We start from the raw sequence: 8,538 nt of genomic DNA, 5'->3' as shown, positions 1-8,538 counted from the left end.
GCAATACCTTTTCCCTGGCTATTGTACTTAGAGAGATATTGGCATACTTTGACATTTGGGGGGGTATGAAATTTACCAGGATTTCTCTATGTTCCGGAAGGCCTAGAGCTACAATTCCAGTATCAGATGATATAACTCTAAAAGTTACATCGATTGCACGCAATAACTTTTCCCTGGCTATTGTACTTAGAGAGATATTGGCATACTTTGACATTTTGGGGGGTATGAAATTTACCAAGATTTCTCTATGTTCCCGAAGGCCTAGAGCTACAATTCCGGTATCAGATGATATAACTCTAAAAGTTACATCGATTGCACGCAATGACTTTTCCTTGGCTATTGTACTTAGAGAGATATTGGCATACTTTGACATTTTGGGGGGTATGGAATTTACCAAGATTTCTATATGTTCCCGAAGGCCTAGAGCTACAATTCCGGTATCAGATGATATAACTCTAAAAGTTACATCGATTGCACGCAATAACTTTTACCTGGCTATTGTACTTGGAGAGATATTGGCATACTTTGACATTTTTGGGGGGTATGAAATTTACCAAGATTTCTCTATGTTCCCGAAGGCCTAGAGCTACAATTCCGGTATCAGATGATATAACTCTAAAAGTTACATCGATTGCACGCAATAACTTTTCCTTGGCTATTGTACTTAGAGAGATATTGGCATACTTTGACATTTTGGGGGGTATGAAATTTACCAAGATTTCTCTATGTTCCCGAAGGTCTAGAGCTACAATTCCGGTATCAGATGATATAACTCTAAAAGTTACATCGATTGCACGCAATAACTTTTCCCTGGCTATTGGACTTAGAGAGATATTGGCATACTTTGACATTTTGGGGGGTATGAAATTTACCAAGATTTCTCTATGTTCCCGAACGCCTAGAGCTACAATTTCGGTATCAGATGATATAACTCTAAAAGTTACATCGATTGCACGCAATAACTTTTTCCTGGCTATTGTACTTAGAGAGATATTGGCATACTTTAACATTTTGAGGGGTATGAAATTTACCAAGATTTCTCTATGTTCCCGAAGGCCTAGAGCTACAATTCCGGTATCAGATGATATAACTCTAAAAGTTACATCGATTGCACGCAATAACTTTTCCTTGGCTATTGTACTTAGAGAGATATTGGCATACTTTGACATTTTGGGGGGTATGAAATTTACCAAGATTTCTCTATGTTCCCGAAGGTCTAGAGCTACAATTCCGGTATCAGATGATATAACTCTAAAAGTTACATCGATTGCACGCAATAACTTTTCCCTGGCTATTGGACTTAGAGAGATATTGGCATACTTTGACATTTTGGGGGGTATGAAATTTACCAAGATTTCTCTATGTTCCCGAACGCCTAGAGCTACAATTTCGGTATCAGATGATATAACTCTAAAAGTTACATCGATTGCACGCAATAACTTTTTCCTGGCTATTGTACTTAGAGAGATATTGGCATACTTTAACATTTTGAGGGGTATGAAATTTACCAAGATTTCTCTATGTTCCCGAAGGCCTAGAGCTACAATTCCGGTATCAGATGATATAACTCTAAAAGTTACATCGATTGCACGCAATAACTTTTCCTTGGCTATTGTACGTAGAGAGATATTGGCATACTTTGACATTTTGGGGGGTATGAAATTTACCAAGATTTCTCTATGTTCCCGAAGGTCTAGAGCTACAATTCCGGTATCAGATGATATAACTCTAAAAGTTACATCGATTGCACGCAATAACTTTTCCCTGGCTATTGGACTTAGAGAGATATTGGCATACTTTGACATTTTGGGGGGTATGAAATTTACCAAGATTTCTCTATGTTCCCGAACGCCTAGAGCTACAATTTCGGTATCAGATGATATAACTCTAAAAGTTACATCGATTGCACGCAATAACTTTTTCCTGGCTATTGTACTTAGAGAGATATTGGCATACTTTAACATTTTGAGGGGTATGAAATTTACCAAGATTTCTCTATGTTCCCGAACGCCTAGAGCTACAATTCCGGTATCAGATGATATAACTCTAAAAGTTACATCGATTGCACGCAATAACTTTTCCCTGGCTATTGTACTTGGAGAGATATTGCCATACTTTGACATTTTGGGGGGTATGGAATTTACCAAGATTTCTATATGTTCCCGGAGGCCTAGAGCTACAATTCCGGTATCAGATGATATAACTCTAAAAGTTACATCGATTGCACGCAATAACTTTTACCTGGCTATTGTACTTGGAGAGATATTGGCATACTTTGACATTTTTGGGGGGTATGAAATTTACCAAGATTTCTCTATGTTCCCGAAGGCCTAGAGCTACAATTCCGGTATCAGATGATATAACTCTAAAAGTTACATCGATTGCACGCAATAACTTTTCCTTGGCTATTGTACTTAGAGAGATATTGGCATACTTTGACATTTTGGGGGGTATGAAATTTACCAAGATTTCTCTATGTTCCCGAAGGTCTAGAGCTACAATTCCGGTATCAGATGATATAACTCTAAAAGTTACATCGATTGCACGCAATAACTTTTCCCTGGCTATTGGACTTAGAGAGATATTGGCATACTTTGACATTTTGGGGGGTATGAAATTTACCAAGATTTCTCTATGTTCCCGAACGCCTAGAGCTACAATTTCGGTATCAGATGATATAACTCTAAAAGTTACATCGATTGCACGCAATAACTTTTTCCTGGCTATTGTACTTAGAGAGATATTGGCATACTTTAACATTTTGAGGGGTATGAAATTTACCAAGATTTCTCTATGTTCCCGAAGGCCTAGAGCTACAATTCCGGTATCAGATGATATAACTCTAAAAGTTACATCGATTGCACGCAATAACTTTTCCTTGGCTATTGTACTTAGAGAGATATTGGCATACTTTGACATTTTGGGGGGTATGAAATTTACCAAGATTTCTCTATGTTCCCGAAGGTCTAGAGCTACAATTCCGGTATCAGATGATATAACTCTAAAAGTTACATCGATTGCACGCAATAACTTTTCCCTGGCTATTGGACTTAGAGAGATATTGGCATACTTTGACATTTTGGGGGGTATGAAATTTACCAAGATTTCTCTATGTTCCCGAACGCCTAGAGCTACAATTTCGGTATCAGATGATATAACTCTAAAAGTTACATCGATTGCACGCAATAACTTTTTCCTGGCTATTGTACTTAGAGAGATATTGGCATACTTTAACATTTTGAGGGGTATGAAATTTACCAAGATTTCTCTATGTTCCCGAACGCCTAGAGCTACAATTCCGGTATCAGATGATATAACTCTAAAAGTTACATCGATTGCACGCAATAACTTTTCCCTGGCTATTGTACTTGGAGAGATATTGCCATACTTTGACATTTTGGGGGGTATGGAATTTACCAAGATTTCTATATGTTCCTGGAGGCCTAGAGCTACAATTCCGGTATCAGATGATATAACTCTAAAAGTTACATCGATTGCACGCAATAACTTTTACCTGGCTATTGTACTTGGAGAGATATTGGCATACTTTGACATTTTTGGGGGGTATGAAATTTACCAAGATTTCTCTATGTTCCCGAAGGCCTAGAGCTACAATTCCGGTATCAGATGATATAACTCTAAAAGTTACATCGATTGCACGCAATAACTTTTCCTTGGCTATTGTACTTAGAGAGATATTGGCATACTTTGACATTTTGGGGGGTATGAAATTTACCAAGATTTCTCTATGTTCCCGAAGGTCTAGAGCTACAATTCCGGTATCAGATGATATAACTCTAAAAGTTACATCGATTGCACGCAATAACTTTTCCCTGGCTATTGGACTTAGAGAGATATTGGCATACTTTGACATTTTGGGGGGTATGAAATTTACCAAGATTTCTCTATGTTCCCGAACGCCTAGAGCTACAATTTCGGTATCAGATGATATAACTCTAAAAGTTACATCGATTGCACGCAATAACTTTTTCCTGGCTATTGTACTTAGAGAGATATTGGCATACTTTAACATTTTGAGGGGTATGAAATTTACCAAGATTTCTCTATGTTCCCGAACGCCTAGTGCTACAATTCCGGTATCAGATGATATAACTCTAAAAGTTACATCGATTGCATGCAATAACTTTTCCCTGGCTATTGTACTTGGAGAGATATTGCCATACTTTGACATTTTGGGGGGTATGAAATTTACCAAGATTTCTCTATGTTCCCGAAGGCCTAGAGCTACAATTCCGGTATCAGATGATAAAACTCTAAAAGTCACATCGATTGCACGCAATAACTTTTCCCTTGCTATTGTACTTAGAGAGATATTGGCATACTTTAACATTTTGAGGGGTATGAAATTTACCAAGATTTCTCTATGTTCCCGAACGCCTAGAGCTACAATTCCGGTATCAGATGATATAACTCTAAAAGTTACATCGATTGCACGCAATAACTTTTCCCTGGCTATTGTACTTGGAGAGATATTGCCATACTTTGACATTTTGGGGGGTATGAAATTTACCAAGATTTCTCTATGTTCCCGAAGGCCTAGAGCTACAATTCCGGTATCAGATGATATAACTCTAAAAGTCACATCGATTGCACGCAATAACTTTTCCCTTGCTATTGTACTTAGAGAGATATTGGCATACTTTGACATTTTGGGGGGTATGAAATTTACCAAGATTTCTCTATGTTCCCGAAGGCCTAGAGCTACAATTCCGGTATCAGATGATATAACTCTAAAAGTAACATCGATTGCACGCAATAACTTTTCCCTGGCTATTGTACTAGAGAGATATTGGCATACTTTGACATTTTGGGGGGTATGAAATTTACCAAGATTTCTCTATGTTCCCGAAGGCCTAGAGCTACAATTCCGGTATCAGATGATATAACTCTAAAAGTTACATCGATTGCACGCAGTAACTTTTCCCTGGCTATTGTACTTAGAGAGATATTGGCATACTTTGAAATTTTTGGGGGGTATGAAATTTACCAAGATTTCTCTATGTTCCCGAACGCCTAGAGCTACAATTCCGGTATCAGATGATATAACTCTAAAAGTTACATCGATTGCACGCAATAACTTTTCCCTAGCTATTGTACTTGGAGAGATATTGGCATACTTTGACATTTTGGGGGGTATGAAATTTACCAAGATTTCTCTATGTTCCCGAAGGCCTAGAACTACAATTCCGGTATCAGAGTGTCTAACTCTGAAAGTTACATCGATTGCACGCAATAACTTTTCCCTGGCTATTGTACTTAGAGAGATATTGGCATACTTTGACATTTTGGGGGGTATGAAATTTACCAAGATTTCTCTATGTTCCCGAACGCCTAGAGCTACAATTCCGGTATCAGATGATATAACTCTAAAAGTTACATCGATTGCACGCAATAACTTTTCCCTGGCTATTGTACTTAGAGTGATATTGGCATACTTTGACATTTTGGGGGGTATGAAATTTACCAAGATTTCTCTATGTTCCCGAACGCCTAGAGCTACAATTCCGGTATCAGATGATATAACTCTAAAAGTTACATCGATTGCACGCAATAACTTTTCTCTGGCTATTGTACTTAGAGAGATATTGGCATACTTTGACATTTTGGGGGGTATGAAATTTACCAAGATTTCTCTATGTTCCCGAAGGCCTAGAGCTACAATTCCGGTATCAGATGATATAACTCTAAAAGTAACATCGATTGCACGCAATAACTTTTCCCTGGCTATTGTACTTAGAGAGATATTGGCATACTTTGACATTTTGGGGGGGTATGAAATTTACCAAGATTTCTCTGTGTTCCCGAAGGCCTAGAGCTACAATTCCGGTATCAGATGATATAACTCTAAAAGTTACATCGATTACACGCAATAACTTTTCCTTGGCTATTGTACTTAGAGAGATATTGGCATACTTTGACATTTTGGGGGGTATGGAATTTACCAAGATTTCTTCATGTTTCCGAAGGCCTAGAGCTACAATTCCGGTATCAGATGATATAACTCTAAAAGTTACATCGATTGCACGCAATAACTTTTCCCTGGCTATTGTACTTGGAGAGATATTGGCATACTTTGACATTTTGGGGGGGTATGAAATTTACCAAGATTTCTCTATGTTCCCGAAGGCCTAGAGCTACAATTCCGGTATCAGATGATATAACTCTAGAAGTTACATCGATTGCACGCAATAACTTTTCCCTGGCTATTGCACTTAGAGAGATATTGGCATACTTTGACATTTTGGGGGGTATGAAATGTACCAAGATTTCTCTATGTTCCCGAACGCCTAGAGCTACAATTCCGGTATCAGATGATATAACTCTAAAAGTTACATCGATTGCACGCAATAACTTTTCCCTGGCTATTGTACTTGGAGAGATATTGCCATACTTTGACATTTTGGGGGGTATGGAATTTACCAAGATTTCTATATGTTTCCGAAGGCCTAGAGCTACAATTCCGGTATCAGATGATATAACTCTAAAAGTTACATCGATTGCACGCAATAACTTTTACCTGGCTATTGTACTTGGAGAGATATTGGCATACTTTGACATTTTTGGGGGGTATGAAATTTACCAAGATTTCTCTATGTTCCCGAAGGCCTAGAGCTACAATTCCGGTATCAGATGATATAACTCTAAAAGTTACATCGATTGCATGCAATAACTTTTCGTTGGCTATTGTACTTTGAGAGATATTGGCATACTTTGACATTTTGGGGGGTATGAAATTTACCAAGATTTCTCTATGTTCCCGAAGGTCTAGAGCTACAATTCCGGTATCAGATGATATAACTCTAAAAGTTACATCGATTGCACGCAATAACTTTTCCCTGGCTATTGGACTTAGAGAGATATTGGCATACTTTGACATTTTTGGGGGTATGAAATTTACCATGATTTCTCTATGTTCCCGAAGGCCTAGAGCTACAATTCCGGTATCAGATGATATAACTCTAAAAGTTACATCGATTGCACGCAATAACTTTTCCCTGGCTATTGTACTTGGAGAGATATTGCCATACTTTGACATTTTGGGGGGTATGAAATTTACCAAGATTTCTCTATGTTCCCGAAGGCCTAGAGCTACAATTCCGGTATCAGATGATATAACTCTAAAAGTCACTTCGATTGCACGCAATAACTTTTCCCTTGCTATTGTACTTAGAGAGATATTGGCATACTTTGACATTTTGGGGGGTATGAAATTTACCAAGATTTCTCTATGTTCCCGAAGCCCTAGAGCTACAATTCCGGTATCAGATGATATAACTCTAAAAGTTACATCGATTGCACGCAATAACTTTTCCCTGGCTATTGTACTTAGAGAGATATTGGCATACTTTGACATTTTGGGGGGTATGAAATTTAACAAGATTTCTCTATGTTCCCGAACGCCTAGAGCTACAATTTCGGTATCAGATGATATAACTCTAAAAGTTACATCGATTGCACGCAATAACGTTTTCCTGGCTATTGTACTTAGAGAGATATTGGCATACTTTAACATTTTGAGGGGTATGAAATTTACCAAGATTTCTCTATGTTCCCGAAGGCCTAGAGCTACAATTCCGGTATCAGATGATATAACTCTAAAAGTTACATCGATTGCACGCAATAACTTTTCCTTGGCTATTGTACTTAGAGAGATATTGGCATACTTTGACATTTTGGGGGGTATGAAATTTACCAAGATTTCTCTATGTTCCCGAAGGTCTAGAGCTACAATTCCGGTATCAGATGATATAACTCTAAAAGTTACATCGATTGCACGCAATAACTTTTCCCTGGCTATTGGACTTAGAGAGATATTGGCATACTTTGACATTTTGGGGGGTATGAAATTTACCAAGATTTCTCTATGTTCCCGAACGCCTAGAGCTACAATTTCGGTATCAGATGATATAACTCTAAAAGTTACATCGATTGCACGCAATAACTTTTTCCTGGCTATTGTACTTAGAGAGATATTGGCATACTTTAACATTTTGAGGGGTATGAAATTTACCAAGATTTCTCTATGTTCCCGAACGCCTAGAGCTACAATTCCGGTATCAGATGATATAACTCTAAAAGTTACATCGATTGCACGCAATAACTTTTCCCTGGCTATTGTACTTGGAGAGATATTGCCATACTTTGACATTTTGGGGGGTATGGAATTTACCAAGATTTCTATATGTTCCCGGAGGCCTAGAGCTACAATTCCGGTATCAGATGATATAACTCTAAAAGTTACATCGATTGCACGCAATAACTTTTACCTGGCTATTGTACTTGGAGAGATATTGGCATACTTTGACATTTTTGGGGGGTATGAAATTTACCAAGATTTCTCTATGTTCCCGAAGGCCTAGAGCTACAATTCCGGTATCAGATGATATAACTCTAAAAGTTACATCGATTGCACGCAATAACTTTTCCTTGGCTATTGTACTTAGAGAGATATTGGCATACTTTGACATTTTGGGGGGTATGAAATTTACCAAGATTTCTCTATGTTCCCGAAGGTCT

This window comes from Botryllus schlosseri, chromosome 14 (assembly GCF_051294905.1).
Source record: "Botryllus schlosseri isolate E-star chromosome 14, Bs_hap1, whole genome shotgun sequence".
NCBI classification, from domain to species: domain Eukaryota; kingdom Metazoa; phylum Chordata; class Ascidiacea; order Stolidobranchia; family Styelidae; genus Botryllus; species Botryllus schlosseri.
Note: the sequence above shows the minus strand (reverse complement) of the source record.